General features: G+C 37.4%; 1 pseudogene; it reads right to left on the bottom strand.

The window, feature by feature from the left end:
- Positions 1-4,071: 4,071 nt before the first annotated feature.
- LOC102486372 (eukaryotic translation initiation factor 1 pseudogene) overlaps positions 4,072-20,881 on the bottom strand; it is a 117,157-nt pseudogene continuing 100,347 nt past the window's right edge.

Below are 20,881 nucleotides of genomic sequence, written 5' to 3'. Positions count from 1 at the left end.
GTGGGTTTTTAAAAAAAAAAAAAAAAAAAAAGTCAACCCAATTAAAAGATGGGAAAATGAGCTGAACAAACATCTCTCTAAAGACATACAAACAGCAAAATAGCATATTAAAAAGTGCTCAACATCTCTCATATATGGGAAATGCAGATCAAAACCACAATGAGATATCACCTAACCCCAGGTCAGAATAGTGGAGATTAAAAAAAAAAGATAAGTGTTGATGGGGCTTTGGTGAAATGGGAATTCTCTTACACTGTTGGTGGGAATGTAGATTGGTCCAATCACGGTGGATAACAATATAGGATGTTCCTCAAAGATCTACAAATAGAACTACCATTTGAACCAGCAATCCCACTTTTCAGTATCTACCCAAAAGATAGGAGAATGCTCAGTCAGAAAAGTGCTTGGACATCTATGTTTATTATGGCATTATTCGTAATTGCTAAGACATGGGACCAGCTCAAATGTCCACAAACAGATGAATGAATTGAAAAAGTGTGGCATATATACTCTATGGAATACTACTCAGTTATAAAAAGCAAAATCCTGGCATTTGATAGAAAGTGTACAAATATGGAAGATTTACTGCTGAGTGAAGCAAACTAGGCTATGAAAGAAAGACATTGTATGTCTCCACTTAATATATACTGACTTTCAGCACTCTATGGTGGAAACGGAAAGAATAGAGGATATAGGAGAATGGAAAATGGTTATAGATACTGCACAGTGTGGGAAGAGGCTGTGAGAAGGGGGAGTGTGTGAGGAAAGAAATTAAGGAGAAAAATAGAGGGATAAGACAAGGTCACAAAATTGGATTGTTACCTGTTGATGATAACATGTATAGTATCCTCAACTGGACTGGTATGAAATGTATGCATGTTGGGTAAATTCATTTTATAAGCTAGTGATCGAATGTATAAAATAAATTAAAATATGGTTAAAAAAAAGAGAAAATACACATGTGGACATGCTTCTGCTGTCAAAGCCACGTGGTAATGACACTCCAGGCACTCCACAGATGTGATACATCAGAGTTCAGGAAGGTGCCCAGCAGCCCTCAGAGGAAGAAATAGCTCTTTAGAGGTATTACAAAATGCCAGTCTGAGATTGAGCAATTTCAAGGATTACATGTGACAAAGGCCTGCTGTATCAGAGACAGCTCTTAGAAATGGCCCTAGGGGTGGGATGAGGTAGGTTAGGAAAATTTGCTGGATTCACAGAACTATTCCATGACCACTCAGCTTCACCCTAGGCAGGCAAGACAGGTAGTTATCCTTCTGCCTCCCGTTGTAGACCTCTTCCTGGGTTTCACACACCCCACCTTGGCACCATTTTGTAGGCAGCTATCAATCTATCTGACCTCTAGAAGTTCTCATTTTTATCTCACAGCAAATATAAGTCATTGTGTTAAGTCTTCTAGATGATTTTAAGGCTTACTGGTAACCATGAAATGGAAGACTGTGTCTCCTTTTAGTGCACATCATCAAGAAAGGAAGTGTCTGTGGGCAATAGGAGAGTCTCTATAATGTAATAAAAACTATAGATCATGATTAAAGTTTGCACCCCTTAAGGCAAATGGAAGCGCAATTGGTATGTTTAGCAGGAACTCAGAAGCAGGAAGCTCTCTCCAGGGAGGAGCAAGGCCCTGAAAGACTCCATTGGTCTTATGTGTGGCTGCTTTTTGTGTCTATTTTATATTTTATTTTATTTTATTTATTTTATTTTATTTTTGGTTTGGTTGTTTTGTTATTTTATTTTATTTTATTTTGTCTTGAGAATGTGACATTTTCCCTCTCTATGGCCCACCTCTGGTGCCCACAAATGCAGAAGCAGCACTGGCTACAACTTGGTACTTCTCTGGGAGTCAACAGTCACTACGGCTGCTGCCTGGTATGATTTCAGCTCCTGAGGGTCCCTGCCTACTGCATTTTATGAGGATATTGTAAGCATGAAAAGACTACTAACAAACTACAATTTAGCTGAAAACTTTGCTGCCAGACTACAGTTCTTATAGCCTGACTCTTGTCATCCCTAGCAAAGGCAAACTCTGAGACCAGGCTCCATATACATACAAATATGTTATCTTATTGCTGTATTGTTTAATTTGTTGACTTTTGAGAGCAATATCATGGAGACTAGGAAAAGGAAAACCTAAGGATTATTACGTTTATTGAACATCTTCATGGATTCTCAAATGATTTCTGAAATTATTACATATGGAGACATCACAATCAATGTTCTCCCTCTTTTATCACTGCATGAAATGGCTATTAGTGAAAACTGTTTTTATTTAAATGAAAACATTAAGACTCCATTTTATAGGGGCCAGCAGTTGGTGTAATGGCTATGTCCTTGGAATCCCATGTAGTTGATCACGGTTCAAGTCCAGGACCCAGTGGCTTAAACTCATGCTGGGTGCATGTACATGCATGTCCAATATCCTGAGAGGAGAATGGAGGAGAAGGGATTGTGGTATGACTATCCCCCCCCCGGGGGGGGTGATTTCTTGCTTTCTGTCTCTCTCTGTTTTTCTGATGAGTGCATAAAAAAAGTTCTCAAGAAAAAAAAAAGACTCCATTTATGTAAAGATAATTTACTTGGTCTTTACTGAAGTAAGTTAATTGTTCTCACCAATGTCCCATTGTTCAAGAAACATGGTAAAAATGATTTTTCTATTTTTGGTAAGGAGAAATAAAAGTGTTGAGAAGGCAGAACTACAGTTCTGTTTCTGAGTGTGGATCTGTTTCTTTTTCTTCTTTATAATTTCATCTATTCTCTTGCCAGCATTTTCTAATTTTTTTCTAAATTCTAAAGATGTCCTTCTAATTTATTCTACCGTCAAATACCATGTCCTTTCAAATAACCAATTTCCCATTCCCCTCCAAGTTTTCCCAATCAACATGTAACTTTATGTCCTCCTTATTTTTTTCCTACCCCATGACTTCTTTTCTCTGTACTCAGAGAATAGTACTTGAGTGAGCATTTGCCATCCATTCAACACAGGCTCAGTAGAGATTATGGACTAGATGTTTGTGTCCTTCCAAAATATCGTTTTGAAATCTGCTCTCCACTGGATTTGGAGGTGAGGCCTTTGGGAGGTGATTAGGCCATGAAGATGCAGCCCTCATGAGATTAGTTCCCTTAATAGAAGATGCCAGAGAGACAGCTGGCTTTTGTTCCACTCTGTGAGGAAACAGTGAGAAGTTGGTGATCTGCAGCCAGGAAGAGGTCCTTGCCAGAACCTGACCATGCTGGCATCCTGATCTCAGACTTCCAGACTTCAGAACTGTGGGAAGTGAATTTCTGTTTATAAGCCATCTAGTCTACGTCACTTTGTTTCAACAGCCCAGCCTAAGACAAGAGATGTCCAATAAATTCCTAATCCTTTATAGTTTGACTTCAGCTGAATTCTGCATACATGTAACCTGATATCCTCATCCTTAAACACACAATTCTGATGATTTACAGATAATCTTATTCTCTTTGGAGTTTCCACCATTACTACCACCAATTTTAATGATTTATTTCCAGTCTCCTGACGTTATAAAAAATTTTTTTCAACTTGCTGAAAGGAAGTGGTACCACTGTATCTTTATCTTTAACATCTTTTACTCTTGGCTCCAATCTTTTCTTCCTAATATTTACTTCCCACTGGCACTCTATTCTAACTCACTGTTCATTCTGAAAGCCAGGTTTCCTTTCTATCCCTCACTAGAGAAGGCACTACTGTAAGATTATCTAGAGTCAATCACCAGAAGTGTGCAAGGACTTCACCAGATCATGAGCTTGAACCTACATAGTGTACTTAATTGGAGAAGAGGCCATGCCAAAATTGCACATGAACATGTTCCATTTCCGTTTATGTATTTTTATATAAGTGACTAATACATGTATATTTTGTTTAAAGAAATGCACCATTCATGGGATTGCTTCATCTTTAGAACCCATCAGACCTTCTTCCAGAAGGGATTGATCAAGCTAAGAGGTTTTTAAACTTGTAACAGGGGATATAAGGAAAATTCTATCCATTGCAATGAAATCCTCACTTAAGCTTTGGTGACCCACAAGCACTTAAAACCTATGAACTGTTAGCTGATTGTCCTTAGCCAGTCCAGTCTCTATGAGGAACTGGCACATGTTCTTGCACTGGTCACCCTATAGCTGAATTATTTCTCCATATTCTGGATACTCAACTGCAGTACCATTGCAGGCAAATTTCTTCTTCAACGCCTTCACTAGTTTCTTTTTATCATAATCATCATGATCCTTTGGACAGCAGTAAGGGTCTCCTGCCATTTCTCTGTTGAAGTCTTGTATGGATATAATCCTCAGTGCCAGCAGGAAGCAGGTCATCACCCCTACTTGCATCAGTAAAGGAGTTGATAGAGTGGAGGTTCTGGATGGTAGACCTACAATATGATTCCTTTTACTTGGTCAAAATGGCCTGCAGAAGGCAGTGGCCTGAGAAGGCAGAAAGGTGGGGATAGAGCATTAGGAAGCAAGGGGCCCTGAGGAGACCTGAGGGGGAAGCTGCTAAATCCTTGATAGCAGCTTAGTAACTAAGTGCATTGTAATCTATTTTGAGGCCAGGAAGTGAGATATCTCCTACTTTATTCTTTTTACAGAGTATTACTTTGGTCTTTTTGATTCCAGATAAATTTTATGACTTTTTTTCCTATTTCTGTGAAGAATATCTGGTAATTTGATTGGGATGCATTATTGATAAATTAACTTGGGTAGAATTGACATTTTGATTATATTAATTCTTCCAATCCAGGAACATGGGTAACATTCCACTTTTAACATTTTATTTTCAATTTCTTATTTAAGTTTTTTTTTTTTGGGGGGGGAAGTTTTTGCTAAGGGCGTGTGCGATCACCAGACAGACAGAGACAGAGACAGAAAGTGAGAAATCACCTCCCCGGGGGGGATGGCCATGCCGCAATCCCTTCTCCTCCGTACTCCTCTTGGGATCTTGGGCATGCATGCACACACGCTCGGCATGAGTTTTAAGCCACCGGGTCTGGGACTCGAACCGAGGTCGACTACATGGGAGTCCAGCAACATAGCCATTACGCTAATTGCTGGTCCCTCTTATTTAAGTTTTTTTTATAGTTTTCCTTGTAGAGGTATTGACTTCTTTGGTTGTTTTATTCCTAGGTAAATTATATATTTTTTGTGACTATTATAAATAGGATTCCTTTCTTCAATTACCTCTCAGTCTGTTCATTGTTGGTGTATAGAAATATTATAGATTTTTGTATGTTGATTTTGTATCCTGCTACTCTACCTTATTCATTAATCACTTTTAGGAGTTTTTTTTTTTTTTTTGTATGTGTGTGTGTGTGTGTGTTCTTTTTTCTATTTGTATATCCTTTATTTTATTCTCTTATTTGATTGCACTGAGTAGGACTTCTAGTACTATACTGAAAACAAATGCATCTTGGACTCCCACCTGCCCTATCTGGACACCTGTTCCAACAAAGGGCCTTGCCAGATGGCAGAATGCCTGTGGCTTGAGGGCTTAACAGCTGGGACCCATGGCTCCTCACTGCCTCCCCACTAACCTTTGAACTCTCAGAACTTTGGTGTTTTCTGTAGTGCACATGCCCGGTGGGATCTCTTCTTTGTTCCTGAATTGAAGCTCAGAGGCTCAGTTTCAGGTGCACCTGTTCTCTAGAAAAATGGAGGACTTTGGGTCACCCAAGACCAGTGACAACCATACAAGGTGTTGGTGAGCAGAAGAGAGGTCACCAATTGCCTACTCCTGCATGCCTTTGAATTCTCAGAGATACCTTGAATAATTTAGGAAGGACGTATAGATCACTAGATGACTAAAAACCATCACAGAGGCACAAGAAATATGAGCAACAAGCAAAATGTCTGTCTCACAAGGGAAAACATCAATTCCTCATCACCCAAAGACAACACAATGGAACTCATGGAAATGTTAGGTAAGAAATTAATAATATTTATAGTGACAAAACTAAATGAGATGCAAGGGAAAAGAGACAAGGAGTTCCAGGAGATGGGGAAGTCCTATTACAATCTAAAAGAAATAGACACCATAAAAAAGGAATCAAATGGAACTACTACAGATGAAGAATGTGATACAGGAAATTAAAACCTTCCTTAAAAGTATTAAAACTAGATTAGGTCATATAGAAGATCAAATCTCAAATGTAGAAGATGAAACCTCTGACCTAGAAAAAAAATAAAAAAGAATGAGAAAACAATCAAGGAAAGCGAGACTAACGTATGAGAAATACTGTATACCATCAAGGGGCCAAACATCCAGATAACTGACATCCCAGAAGAGGAAGAAAATAATAAGGACATTGATTTCATGGTTCCATGAAATCTTGGAAGAAAACTCTCTAAACCTAGAAAGGCATTCAAATATCCAGACCAAGAAATGCATAGGACCCCAAATAGAATCCATCCAAGAAGATCATTTCCAAGGCACATCATAGCCAGATTGGCCAAAATCACAAACGAAGACAAGATATTAACATGGCAAGAGAAAAATGTTAAGTTACTTACATAGGTCATCCCATCAAGCTAACATTGAACCTCTGGTCAGAAACAATGCAGACAAGGAAAAAATGGAGAGATATGGTTAAACTGTTAAACGAAAAGCAATTTCAACCAAGAACATTATACCCAGCAAGATTATCTTTTGTATGGAATAAAAGATTAAAAAAAACCTCAGATGAAGCAAATCTAAAAGAATTTACCAACTCTAGGAAAGGTATTCAATCATATTGAACCACTTATAAAAAAGATTATACATCTTGACTTGATTTTTGTCAAAGGTGAGAGGTAGGGTTCAGATTCATCTTTGTGCAAGTGGAAATCCAGTTTTTCCAGTACCATTTGATGAAGAGATTTTCCTTTGTCAAAAATAAATTGACTGTTTAGAAATTTATTTCAGGGGACTCTATTCTGTTCCATTGGTCCACATGTCTGTTTCTGTGCCAGTACCATGCTGTTTTGATTACCACAGCTTTGTAGTATATTTTTGGGTCAGGGATTGAGATACCGCCCACTCCAATCTTCTTGTGTAGAACTGCTTTGGCAATACAGGGTCCTTCTTGATTCTAGACAAATGTTATGATTGTCTTTTCTAGATCTGTGAAGAATGTGTCTGGTACTTTGATTGGGATTGTGTTAAATATGTAGATTAATTTGGGTAGAATTGCCATTTTGATTATATTCATTCTTCCAATCCAGGAACATGGATTATATTAATTCTTCCAATCCAGGAACATGGGCTATCCTTCCACTTTTTTTGTGTCATTTTCAATTTCTTTTTTTAGCTTCTTATAGTTTTCCTTGTGGAAGTTTTTAACTTCTTTGTTTAGATTTATCCCTAAGTATCTTACACTTTTTGTGGCTATGGTAAATGGAATAACTTTTTTTCAGTTATATCTCAGTCTGCCTGTTTTTATTATTATATACAAATGCTATAGATTTCCATATGTTAATTTTGTATCATGCAACTTTACTGTATTCATGTATTACTTCCAGAAATTTTTTCATGGAAACCACTGGGTCTTTTATGTATACAATTATGTCATCTGTAAAGAGACTTTCACTCCTTCTTTTCCTATTTGAATGCCTTTTATTTTTTCCTCTTCTGATTGTGTTGGAGACTTCCAGTACTATATTGATAAGGAGTGGAGAAAGTGGGCATCCTTGTCTTATACCCATTTTTAGTGGAAAAGCTTTCAGCTTTTCTCCATCAAGTCAAGGTGGATCAAAGATCTAAATGTAAGACCTTATCTATAAAAAAAAAAGTGCTGGAAAACACTGGGGAAATTCTGAGAGACATTGGAGTAGGAAAAGACTTCTTAAATAAGACTCCCAAAGCAGTCAATAATCCCTAAAATAAACAAGTGGGACTACATCAGACTAAAAAGTTCTGCATGGCAAAAGACCCAGTAATTAGTGTGAATCAACAGCCCTCAGAATGGAAAAATATTTTTGAAAACTCCCTGTCAGGTAAGTGACTGATAACCAGAATACTCAAGCAGTTGTTCCAATGAAAAGATGATCAACCCTATTAAGAGATGGGAGAATGAGTTGAAAAAAACACTCTCTAAAAATGACATACAAATAGCCAAAAGGCATGTGAAAAAATGCTAAACATTCCTCATTATAAGGGAAATGCAGATCAAACAAATGAGATACCACATAACCCCGGTCAGAATGACTAAGATTATAAAAACAAAAAATGGTAAGTGCTGGCTGGAGTGTAGTGGAAGGGAACTCTCTTACCCTGCTGGTGGGAATGTTTATTGGTCCAGGCACTGTAAAGAACAATTCGGAGATTCCTCAAAAATCTACAAATAGAACTACCATATGATCCAAGAATACTACTCCTTGGTACCTACCCAAAGGGCAGAAGAATTCTTTATCAGAAAAGTGGTTGCACATCGATATTTATTGTGGCATTATTCAGAATTGCTAAGACATGGCACCAACCCAAATGCCCACGAACATATACTCTATGAAATACTACTCAGCCATAGAAAACAGCAAGTCCCTGGCATTTGACAGAAAGTGTCCACATATCGAAATGGTCTCATTGTAAGCCAAACAATATGATTGAAAGTATATACAAAAAACAAATAATAAATAATGTGAAAAAAAAAGAAATTGGTTGAATATGGAAGACTTACTGCTGAGTGAAGCAGTCCAGGCTACAAAGGAGAGACACCATATGTCTCCACTTAATATATTCTGAGTGTCCGCACTCTATGACCAAAACTGAATGACTAAAGAATATAGAAACAAGAAGGACATTAAGGAGAGAAATGGAGAGGCATAGCATTAATGGGACAAAGAAATGGGGTATCACCTGTTGAAGATAACTTTATAATATTATCAACTGGCCTGGGAAAAAAATGCACACATGTTCGAATATTCACTTTTCAAGCTAAATAATGTGATTGAATGTATAAAGAACTTGAAATAAAATGTAAAAAAAGCACACACAAAAAAGAAGATTTTTGGTCTTTTTTTGTTTACTTCTTTTTATTTATTTATTTATTTTTATTATCATCATAATCCTCTTTATATTACTGGATTGCATATAACTTTACAGTGTATTACATTGCTTTTTCAAAAGGGAATGTTATGCATGTCAGTCAATACTGAGACATTAAAATCCCCACTTCATCATTAAATATCTTTCCATTGTTTTTCCTGTTCATTATTATTATTATTCCAATTATTTTTTTAACCAGTCAATCACTATTTCTCATTTTGCTTGTAAAAAGACTTTACCCATCATGAAATACTTCTCAGACCAATCCAGTTGAGAATACTATACATGTCATCATCAACAGTTAATAAGCCCTATCTGTTTCTCACTAACGTCCTGCCTCTCTATTTTTCACTTGCTATCTTTCTCTATCCTCTTCTCTTCACTTACCCCATTCCACACTGTCCTATTCTCATTAAGTACCTTCGCTGCTTTTATGTCCTCCAATTTTTTGCTCTCTACCATAGAGTGCGGATAGTAGGTATATATTAAGTGGATACATACAATAACTTTCATAGCCTGGCTTAATTCACTCGGCAATAGATCCTCCATATCTGACAACTTTCTATCAAAAGCCAGGGTCTTGCTATTTTTTATGGCTGAGTAGTATTCCATAGAGTATATATACCACACTTTTTCAATCCATTCATCAGTTTGTGGACATTTAGGTTGGTTCCATGTCTTGGCAATTGTGAATAATGCTGCAATAAACATGGATGTGCAAGCACTTTTCTGACTGAGCATTCTCCTGTCTTTTGGGTAAATACCCAGAAGTGGGATTGCTGGATCAAATGGTAGTTCTATTTGTAGATCTTTGAGGAACCTCCATATTGTTCTCCACAGTGGTTGAACTAGTTTACATTCCCACAAACAGTGTAGGAGGGTTCCTTTTTCACTCCATCCCCATCAACACTTTTCACTTCTTATATTCTTAATCTTTGCCATTCTGACAGGGGTTAGGTGGTATCTCATTGTGGTTTTTATCTGCATCTCCCTTGTGATGAGGGATGTTCAGCATTTCCTCATATGCTTGTTGGCTATTCATATGCCTTCCTTAGAGAGAATTTTGGGTTAATCATTTTTTTTTTCACATGAGGCACTTGAGTTCCCTGTGTATTCTGGTTATCAGTCTCTTGTCTGAGGCATATTTAACAAAAATATTTTCCCATTCTGAGGGTTGTCAATTCACACTTGTTACTGTGTCCTTTGCTGTGCAGAAACTACTTAGTCTAATATAGTCCCACTTGTCTATTTTAGGGATTATTGCCTGTGCTTTGGGAGTCTTATTTAAGAAGTCTTTGCCTACTCCAATGTCTCCCAGAGTTTCCCCAGCATTTTCCACCAGTAGTTTTATTGTTTGAGGTCTTAGGTTCAGATCTTTGATCCATTTTGAGTTGATTGTTGTTAATGGTGAAAGATGGGGGTTCAGTTTCATCTTTCTGCAGGTGGATACCCAGTTTTTCCAGCACCATTTACTAAAGAGGTTTTCCTTTTCCCGATGGATTGACTGATAACCTTTGTCAAAATTCAGTTGACTGTAAGCTTTGGGGGTTATTTCTGGTGTCTCTATTCTATTCCATTGATCCACATGTCTGTTTTAATGCCTAGACCATGCTGTTTTGATGACCATGGCTTTATAGTATATCTTGGGATCAGGGAGAGATATGCCTCGTACTTCATTCTTCTTGCGCAAGATTGCTTTTGCAATACAAGGTCTTTTATGATTCCAGACAAATTCTGTGATTGTATTTTCTAGATCTGTGAAGAATATTTCTGGTATTTTGATTGGAATTTCATTAAACATGTAGATGAATTTGGGTGGAATTGCCATTTTGATTATGTTAATTCTTCCAATCCAGGAGCATAGGATGTCCTTCCACTTTTTTAATGTCACTTTCAATATCTTTTTGAAGATGTTCATAGTTTTCTTTATAAAGGTCTTTGACTTTCTTAGTTAGGTTTATCCCTAGGTATCTTATACATCTTGTGGCTATGGTGAAACAGATTCCTTTCTTCAGCTCTACTTCGTTGAACTTGTTATTCATATATAGAAAAACTATAGATTTTTGGATATTGATTTTGTATCCTGCCACTTTACCGTATTCACTTATTATTTCAAGAAGTTTTTTCATGGAGACCTTTGGGTCTTCTAAGTATACCATCATGTCATCTGCGATTAAATGTTTAAAAAATAAGAATAAGAATTAAAAATCTAAAAGAAATGAAAAGCTATTTGCTGCTGCTGAAGTGTATAGTAATGTCCTTGCCTTGACTGATATGTACAGTAATCCTGCTGGAAAAGGTAATGTTACACACTGTAAAGATACATTTGATTAAATGTAATATAAAAATAATAAAAAACTAAAAAGAAAAAAGAAGCTATTCTGGGAGGAAATTTTTCACACTTTTTCATTATTATTATATGTTATGGTAATATGTGATTAAAAGTCTTTGATGTTACTCTTGTAATTGTTTCAGGGCACCATGAACTGCACATATATAAAATATTTATTTAAAAAAATGAAGAAAGTGGGCAGCCTTGTCTTACAGCTTTTAAAAGCGTTATCTTAGCTGTAGGTTTTTCATTCATGACTATTATTGTGTTGAGAAATGCTCCTTCTATGCCCATTTTGCTGAGAGTCTTAATCATGAAGTGATGCTGTTTATCTGCATCAAGGGCTGATCTGCAGCTTTTTCTCTGCAGCTTTTTCTGCACCAATGGCTTTTATCTTTCCTTCAATTAATATGATGCATTACATTTACTGTTTTGGCATATGTTAAACCTCCCTTGCATTCGTGGAATAAAGCCTACTGGTTGTGCTGTATAATTTCTTTCTTTTTTTTTTTTTTAGAGAGAGATTTTTGTTATAAGACACGTGCACTCACTGGAGAGAGACAGAGAAATTAGCACCCAGAGAGTATGGCCATGCCACACTCCTGTCTCTCCATTCTCCTCCTGGGATTTTGAGCATGCACATATACATGCCTGGTGTGCGTTTCAAGTCTCTGGGTCTGAGACTCAAACGATTCATCAAATGGGAGTCCAGCCCCTTAACCACTTTGCCACCTACTGGCCCTGTTGTATAATCTTTTTTAATGTGTTGTTGGAAACAATTGTTATAGTATTTATTTATTTATTTATTTATTTATTTATTTTGGGGGGAGAGATTTTCACTATAGGGTGCGTGCACTCACCAGACAGACAGAGAGAGACATAGAGACAGAGAGTGAGAAATCTCCCCCCGGGGGGGAAGGTCACGCTGCAATCCCTTCTCCTCCATTCTCCTCTTGGGATCTTGGGCATGCACGCACACACACCCCGCGTGAGTTTAAGCCACCGGGTCCAGGACGCGAACCGCAGTCGACTATGTGGGAGTCCAGCGACATAGCCATTATGCCAACTGCTGGTTCCCAACAATTGTTATGTCTTGTTGAGAAATTTAGCATTTAGAAATTTAGGGATATTGTACTGTATTTTTCCTTTTTTGTTATGTCCTCATCTATGTCCTTGTTTTGGCATGAGGGTGATAGAGGCTTCATAGAATGAATTTGGGATGGTTCATTCCTTTGCATCTTTAGAAATAGTTTGAGAAGAAAAAGGGTTAGATATTCCTTAAAAGTTTTGTAGAATTCAGAAGTGAAGCGATCAGGACCTGGGCTCCCACCTCCCTCGTTACAGCACTGGGCTCCTGCTTGCCAGTCTCCACAAAGGCAAAGTGGCCCCTTAGGTCTAAATTAAGGGGTGGCTACTATATCTGAGGGGATGAGCAAAACCTCCCATCCAAAAACAATCACGAAACTAAGAACTCAGTGGAGGGAGGAGGGAGTTCCTAGGCCACGGGTAAAGAGGAAAGTAGACGTTTAGTGTTCATTGGACCCAGACAGATTCTTCTAAAACACAAAGACCAACAGAGACAGAGTCCAGTTCAAGTGGTTGGTTCAGGCATGAGGTTTAGGAGGAGGGGCTTGAGATCCCAAGGAAGTTCCAACCAATCTACCCAACCCCACTGCTTCATTCCCACCATCATCCTAGACTTAGACCACATCTAGTGAGTTAGAATGTTAAGGTTCTTCACCATGGTGGGGGGCATAGAGAAGAAAAGGAATCAAGGAGATGATACCCTCGATCGCATATAAAAGGATGAAGCTTTCCTCTTCATTCTCTTTGTTTATAGTTCAACTATCTGCCATATAAGATAGTATCCTTCTTTTTGTGACAAGCCTCCTATGTATTACTTCTATCCATTCCAGGCATCACTCACTCATCCGGAAGAAACTATTTTGGGGGCCAGTTCACTTGCTGAAAATTTCTGTGTGAGGAGAAAGGAGGAAGGACCAAGGGTCCAAGATCATGGCCAAGATGTGCTTCTACCACTCAGAACCTGCTCTGGTCCTATACCATGCTCCTATACACCAAGTCTTATTCTAGAAATAGGTGCAGAAATCCACACATACAAAGTGCTATTAGCAAACAGGTGCTTATTGAGCTCTTTGATGATCTGTAGAAGTTATCTTTGCAGGTCAGTTATAGTCAGAGCAATCTCTCGAGAAGCTGTACTTTTTATTTTTTTAGTAAAAAGAATTGCCACTAAGAATTATCACAGTCTAGAATTTCTTGAAATTAAAGAATAATAACAGAAACATTAGCCCTTTTTTGTTAAGTAAATGAAAGAAATAGGAAGGAAAAGTTCATGATGCATTGAAAAGGAAAATGCAGAGTTCCCTGAGAATACCTGGAAAACATGCAGTACTGTCCCTGAACATAGAATGTGACTGAAGGATTCTCTTCACAGAAAGAAAGGAAGTGGAGAAGGAAGTGAACAGCTAACCCTGCAGACAATCACCCCTCCAAACACACACATTGTTCTATCATGTTCTGTGCTTAAATATTTAATGTTTAATGTCTGCCTCCTTGGACATTTAAAGCAATGCCCTGTGGACAGAAGTCTGACTATTTTTCCTATTTTTCCAAAATCTTTTCAAAAGAGACTGGGGAAGTCATGCCACAAACATTAACAGATCATTTATTTTCAACTAACAGAATTCTTCCTACCTCCTTTCCTGGCATAGTATCTTTGATATGTATATTTCAATCGATTACAGTATATTCCAGTATATTCGTTTGCTTATCTCTTCCCAAGACACAGAACTTCCCTTTCCTTGAGATGTAGATAAAGCCTTTCTTTAACTAATCTCTTCCTAAGGCACAGATCTTCCCTTCCAATCACCAACCTAAGAATAGTGGAACCCACCTATAACCTACAAGCCCCCCTTCTACATATCCTGCTTTTTTGGGTCAGACAAATGGAAAATCTTTTCACTAAATGTTGTCTGTCAATCTCAAAAACAAATAAAAGGAACCTCTGTACATGATCACCCTGAGAAAGGCATGTATGCCTCTTCTCCGGGCCTAGGATACTCATATTTGGCTTGGAAATAAACCGTATTAATTATTAATTCTACAGTTGGTTATTTTTTCTGTCAACAGCCCACAGGAAGTTCAGAATGAGCTGGAAAGTCACCTTCTAAATGGCATCACTCCAGCCTTCAGAGCATTCTTGCTGCCTGGTGCTGATGGACATCCACACACCACACTGCACTATGCTGATGCAGAGAGAGACAGGACCAGGTGGCAGTAGCAATGAAAGAAACTCAGGCTTCAGCTTCTTGGTATCTGTCTGGGGATGCAGCTTCCCTGCCTAAATGGTCATCAGGGCCTGAAACCATGAGACAAAGATTTGATAAGGAGAGACCAGCAGGTGGTGTGGTGGTTAAGGCACCAGCTCTCACATGGCAGACTGGTGGCTTGAAAATCACACTGGGCACATGTATGTGTGTGCCCAAGATCCCAGGAGGAGAATGAAGGAGAAGGGATTGTATGCGACCATCCATCTTTGGGGATGATTTCTCACTTCCTCTCTCTTTATCTCTCTCTGTCTCTCAAGTGCCCTATGGCAAGAACCTTTAAAATAAAAAAAAAAAAAAGAGTTGATGGGAAATTTCACAAAGGAGAGATCAGAATGGCCCTACCAAACTAGTTAAGAAAACTCAGCATGAGCAGAACGATCAGACTCAGGTATCCTGCTGTGGTACAGTAGCTCCTAGCAGATATTTTGGCCAAAAAATTCAGCCTAAACTTAATTGATTTTACATCTAATGTCTAGTTTATAGGAAATAAATACATAATGAACAAGGTTAAAAATCCTACTAGGAAGTAGACAGTAAAATGTTCTGCAAGACAAGTGGCCTTGATTTTTCAATACATTGTTGTGTATTGTATTAAATTTCAGTAAGAAAAAGGAGAAGAAAAAGAAAACAATGAAAGAGAAGAAAGATCTGTTAAATATGAAAAAAAAAACCCACAATAGACATAATAACCAAATGCAGAGCATTAGAATAAGGTTCCTGATTACTACAGACCAACAGAGGAAGGGCAGTGGGGTTGAGGCAGTCAGGGAAACTTGTGCATGGATTGCTACTAGTGATACCAAGAAGTTTGTGAACTTTGTTGATTATGATGCTGGCATTCCAGTTATGTAAGAAATATCCATGGTTTTAAAAAATGTATGTTGTAGTTTATAGGAGTGAGGCAACAATATCTTTAAAATAATGCAGAAAAAAATTAAATAAAGCAGGAATATCATTTAGAATTCTTATAAGAGGTACCTTTGTTAGTGGTCTCCTATATGTGAATACACATTGTGTGGTGAAACAAATGTGCTCTGTGAAATACACAAACACAGTTGAAAATAAATTAGGTCTCTTAATGCTCACTAAAGACAGGTGTGAAAAGTATTTTTCTGAGTAACTGAAAATAGATCTGTTCTTCCTTCAGCTTTTAAGATAATCAAAACCAAAAGGACTTCTTTGCAACAGAGACTGGCAGCTCACTCACAAAGGAATATAGAGGGCTTTTGAAAAATAGAATTTATTTTAGGGAAATCTTTTTAAAAAGCTTAAGCCTCACTTGGAGCAAAATGGGGCTGGATTCTTCCCAGTGCCCAGGCTTTCTCCAGGACAATAGTCCTCAAGAAATGTCACTTAGAAGCTTTTAGAAATACAAATTATCCAGAGCAACAGAATGAAAATTGGAGACACACAGGTGGGGATGGAGAGGCAACAATCTCATTTTAACAAGTCCTCCAGGTGTCTCTAAGCATGCCCCTGTTGAGAACAGTGGGTCTAAGCACATGCAGATTAAGTGTTAAGAAGGAATATCAGTTCTGCAAACCCCTGAAAGGACCATTTAATGTAATATGCACTAAATTATGCATCTCTTTTTAAAATAATTTATTTAACTTTATTTACTTATTCATTTGTTTATTTCAATTTGACCAGAGGGAGAGAGAGAGAGAGAGAGAGAGAGAGAGAGAGAGAGAGAGAGAGAGAGAGAGAGAGAGAGAGAGAGAGAGAGAGAGAGAGAGAGAGAGAGAGAGAAAGCCACCATGTCCAGGACTTGAACCACAGTCGGCCATGCGGTAATTCAGTGCCTTTAACCACTACTCCACTTGCCAACCTCATGCATCTCTTATCTGTTACATGGTAAGGATTTATCCAGTGGTGGAGTCTTACATCTTTCCTGTCAATATATCCCAATTGTATAATTTGGTCAGGAAGTATGGTTAACAATCCCCTTTTAATCTGGACCTAGCAAGGAGGTTAGTGTTCTCAAAGGGTTTTTAATCTGGTTGCCTGTTTAATATGAAACCATCTAGTTTATTATCCACATTGCAGCCCAGTTTTACTGGCTGGACCATGAACATCATCCTTTAAGTGTTACAAAGTGTAATCAGCTGCAGAGTATTTAGTGAATTGTTTTGGCTTCTGAGACAGAATTTAATCCATTCCCTGGCGGGCTCCCTATTTTAAACATTTTCATTTATTAAGTAGCTGGTTTATGCATAAATTTGTATTAGAGTTAAATAAATTAGTAGATATCTGTGCTTACAATGAAAATATTTTCTTTCTTTTGATTTCTGTAAGAAGTGAGTTTTCTTTCTTCCTTTCCTGATCATTTATTTATTTATTTTTACATTTTCCCAAAAACATTTGCTTTACATGTGAAAAAAATTTTTGCTCAAACTCCATAGTTCTTAAACAGTTAGTAAACAACTTTCAAAATGTCAAAAAACTGAATTTTAAAGATAATGTTAAAAATATTTGTTATAATTTGTTTATGACTCTATAACAGAGACAATATAATTTTAAATATTTTTGAGAAAATATTTACATGTCAACTACCCAAACTGTTGAAAAGCCAACACCTAGCACACAACTCACACATAAACCTTCTCAATTCAGCTTTGCCTATAAAGTGTTCTGTGCTATACCATCTGCTAGCAAAGATCAGTCTCTTTTTCTTCCTTCAAGGTCTTCCTCAAAATAATCCTCTGGTTGTGGCTGCTCTTTTGCCATCTTTACTGACTACCATGCTGGCCTGGAAAAGTCCAGGTTATTTTATGGTATGAAATTTTTCAAATACCTTCTCTAATCTGCCAGGGACCAGCCTTGGCGTGGGTGGGTTATCTTGACGGAGGTGGTGAAGGTGAACAGAAGACAGAGGCCTCGATGCCTTTTCATGCACGTCCTTTGCCGGACACCCCTCAGAGATCACTCTCTGAGGAGTGACAACTGCTAGGAATCATTGTGCCTTTTTATTTAAAGTGTGATACATGCAAGTAAATAGGTGAGGGGCAGTAAAAGATTTACTCTAAGGAACAGGGTATACAAAGCATGAAAGCAATAATTATAAAACATGCTGTTTGTCTTATCAGATTAGGTAAAATCAATCACAGTTTTTAGGATGAGGAAGTCCGTTTGTTGTATCTTCTTCTTAGATCTTGATTACTGGGAAGGGTCTTTTGAAGAGGAGGCTTGCAGGATGTTTGATAGCTTCAGTCCCAGGCCAGGGTGATAACATTGCTGGTTGCAAAGACCTAGATAGAAATCTTGTCTTGCTAAGTAAAGACACAGCTAATATATGCACTATCTATACATTACAACAATAGAGGGGAGTCTATGATCTTATATGAGAAAGGAAGATGATCTTATAGCTCAGGAGACAACACAGGATGTTTTATTAGCAGTTTTTCATAGTCAACAGCACATAGATGAGAAACTCTTTGTAGTTGAAAGCTACCTGTTGCTTTAGATAAGAACTCCCAGCTAAGGTAGTTAATCTTTTATGGGAACCCTCAGGTTTGTTCATCCTGTCAGTCGCCAGTCCTTTCTTTAAAAAAAAAATGGGTTTTTGTTTTATTTGCTGAGTTTGTCAATTAGTGAGTTCCTTTGTTTTATCTCTGGGTGAATGTGCTGACTTGCCTAGCATGAGCTAACTTTGGCCTGTAGCTTTAACAAGGGGTATGTACGTAAAACTAGCCTTAAACTAACTTAGTTTTCATATGCTACGGATGCTACTTTGGCTTATACTATTTTGACCTAACATATGTTGATTTTGGCTTAGACAGACAAGTGGGGGAGTCTCAAACTTCCCACCCTCTTCTTAGGGAACCACATTCCTACAAGATCACTAATTGGCTTTATTGTAATGGTTGGGGGTGATATCTTACTCTTGCAGTGTACCGTAATAACAGTAAAACTCACAGCAGAGAAATTAACTATAGGCCAGTAAAATGACACAAGGAGAGTTAGTAAACCGCTGGCTTTATCTTGCCGTTTCTTCCCAGCCCAGGCCATGGGAGATAGCCTCTTTACCAGCTTGTGTTGTTTGCATGGCCCCGTCACTAATCCTCTATGCCAGGCAGAACTGTTTATGGTGCCAGGCCATCTTTCCAAGAGCTTCTATTGGCTTACTTGAGATCCACCTTAGTTTCATAGTTTTCCAGTTTAATCATCAGATATAGCATTCCAGTCAAAGCCCTGTTCAATATATAACAAGTATTTCCAATTTCTGATTCAAGGGAACAGGTATCGTTGAACTTATGCAAATAACCATTCTGCCACTAAATAAGAATACTCTCAAACATTTTCTAATTCCAGAGGGGTCAGGAAGGAAGAAAAGTTTATGTTTCCATTTAAAGAAACAATCAAGAAGATAAAACATTTTAACAGATTGCTAAACCTACCAACAGCTAAAAAGAAAGTGAAATCTTTAAATTAGGAAAACAAGGCATAGTAAAGAAATGCTTTACTCAAAAGTCATAAAATTCTATTTCATCAGTTCAGTTTTATGTAATTAATCTTTCTTCTGTCGAATTTGTAGTGTTACGGTTGTCTGATCTTTCTATTTAAATCCTGGAAGTTAACATTCCACATTATTATCAATATTTCTTGTCCCTAGCATTAAGTTGGTCACTTTCTTGGTTGCTTTTTGTTCTCTTATTTCTGTATGTGTGTCTTTAGCTTTCCTGGTAAAGCACTCCTTTCAGAACTTCTTGAAGAGCTGGTCTGAGGTGTATTGGTAAATTCTTTCAGGTTTTGTTTATCTGAGAATGTTTTTTATCTTTTTTTCCCATATGAAGGATAACCTTGCTGGGTATAGTATTCTTGGTTGAAACTGTTTTTCACTTAATACTTTTACTATATTTCCCCATTCTTTCCTTGCTCACATTGTTTCTGATAAGAGGTCTGATATTAGCCTGATGGGATAAACTTTATAAGTAACCTGACATTTCTCTCTGCCAATTTTAGTATCTTGCCCTGATAGACTTGACAATCTGGCTATGATGTGACTTGGAGAAGATCTTCTTTGGTTGATTCGTTCATGAGTTTCCTCTTATTTCTTGGGTCTGAATACTTGAATGTTTCTTTATATTTGGAAAGTTTTCTCCCAGGACTTCCTGGAATAGATTATTAATGCTCTTATTAGTTCTTCACCTTCTGGGATACTGATTATCCAGATGTTTTGGTGCTTAATGGTATCTAGAATTTCTTGTATAGTACTCTCATTTTTTTCTGGTTATTTTCTCAGTTTTTTGGTTGTTTTTCTAGGTCAGAGGTTTTTGCCTTCAACATCCAAGATTTGATCTTCTGCATGGACTAATCTTTTAATACTTTTTAATAGTTTTTATTTCCTGAATTGCAACCTTCATCTCTAATGCTCCATTTGAATCTTTTATTATGTGTATTTCCTCTTTCAGATCATGCAAGAACTTCCTCACCTCTTGGAACTCATTGTGTCTTTTCCTTTGCATCTTCTGGAGTTCATTGTCTCTCAGGTCTTGAATCTCCTTTAGTTTTGTCGCTATGAACATTCTGAATTCTCTATGAGACATTTCCGTAAGTTCCACTGTACTGTCTGTGGATGATGAAGGAATATTCTTTTCACTTAGAGGAGAGATAAAGTTTTGGTTTTTCATATTTCTTCTGCTTTTGCCATTCTGTTACATTCTGTGACAAAATCTCTCCTCTGTGTTTTGCAATGAGGTATCCATAGAAAGAGATTATGAGTTCAGATTTATAAAAAGAAGTTTCTTCATTAAAAGAGAAGGTTCAATAAGCATTGAAGATTTCAATGACCCTAAAAGTAATCAAATGCTTGGCTACCATGCATCTTGGCCTGTCAAAACACTCAGTGTATGGAGACTGAAGAGCAGAGTAGGAAAGTAAGGTTAAAAAAAAAAAGAAAATCAGTAAGAAAAGGAAATAATAAAACTAGACAAAAACAACCAAAAAAGAGAAAAAATATTTTAAAGGTAAAAAATTGACTGAAGACCCTCTGACCAGACTTCACCCTCTTGCACCCTGGTCTAGCCAGGAGCCAGACTGCAGGTCACTTCCTTCTGCATTCCTCTAGTTGGTAAAATTTATTTATTTATTTATTTATTTAGAGAGGTTTTTTTTTTTTTTTTTTTTTTTTTTTTTTTTTTTTTT

This window comes from Tupaia chinensis, unplaced genomic scaffold (assembly GCF_000334495.1).
Source record: "Tupaia chinensis unplaced genomic scaffold, TupChi_1.0 Scaffold000591_1, whole genome shotgun sequence".
Lineage (NCBI taxonomy): Eukaryota > Metazoa > Chordata > Mammalia > Scandentia > Tupaiidae > Tupaia > Tupaia belangeri.
This window is presented reverse-complemented; position numbering and strand designations above follow the sequence as displayed.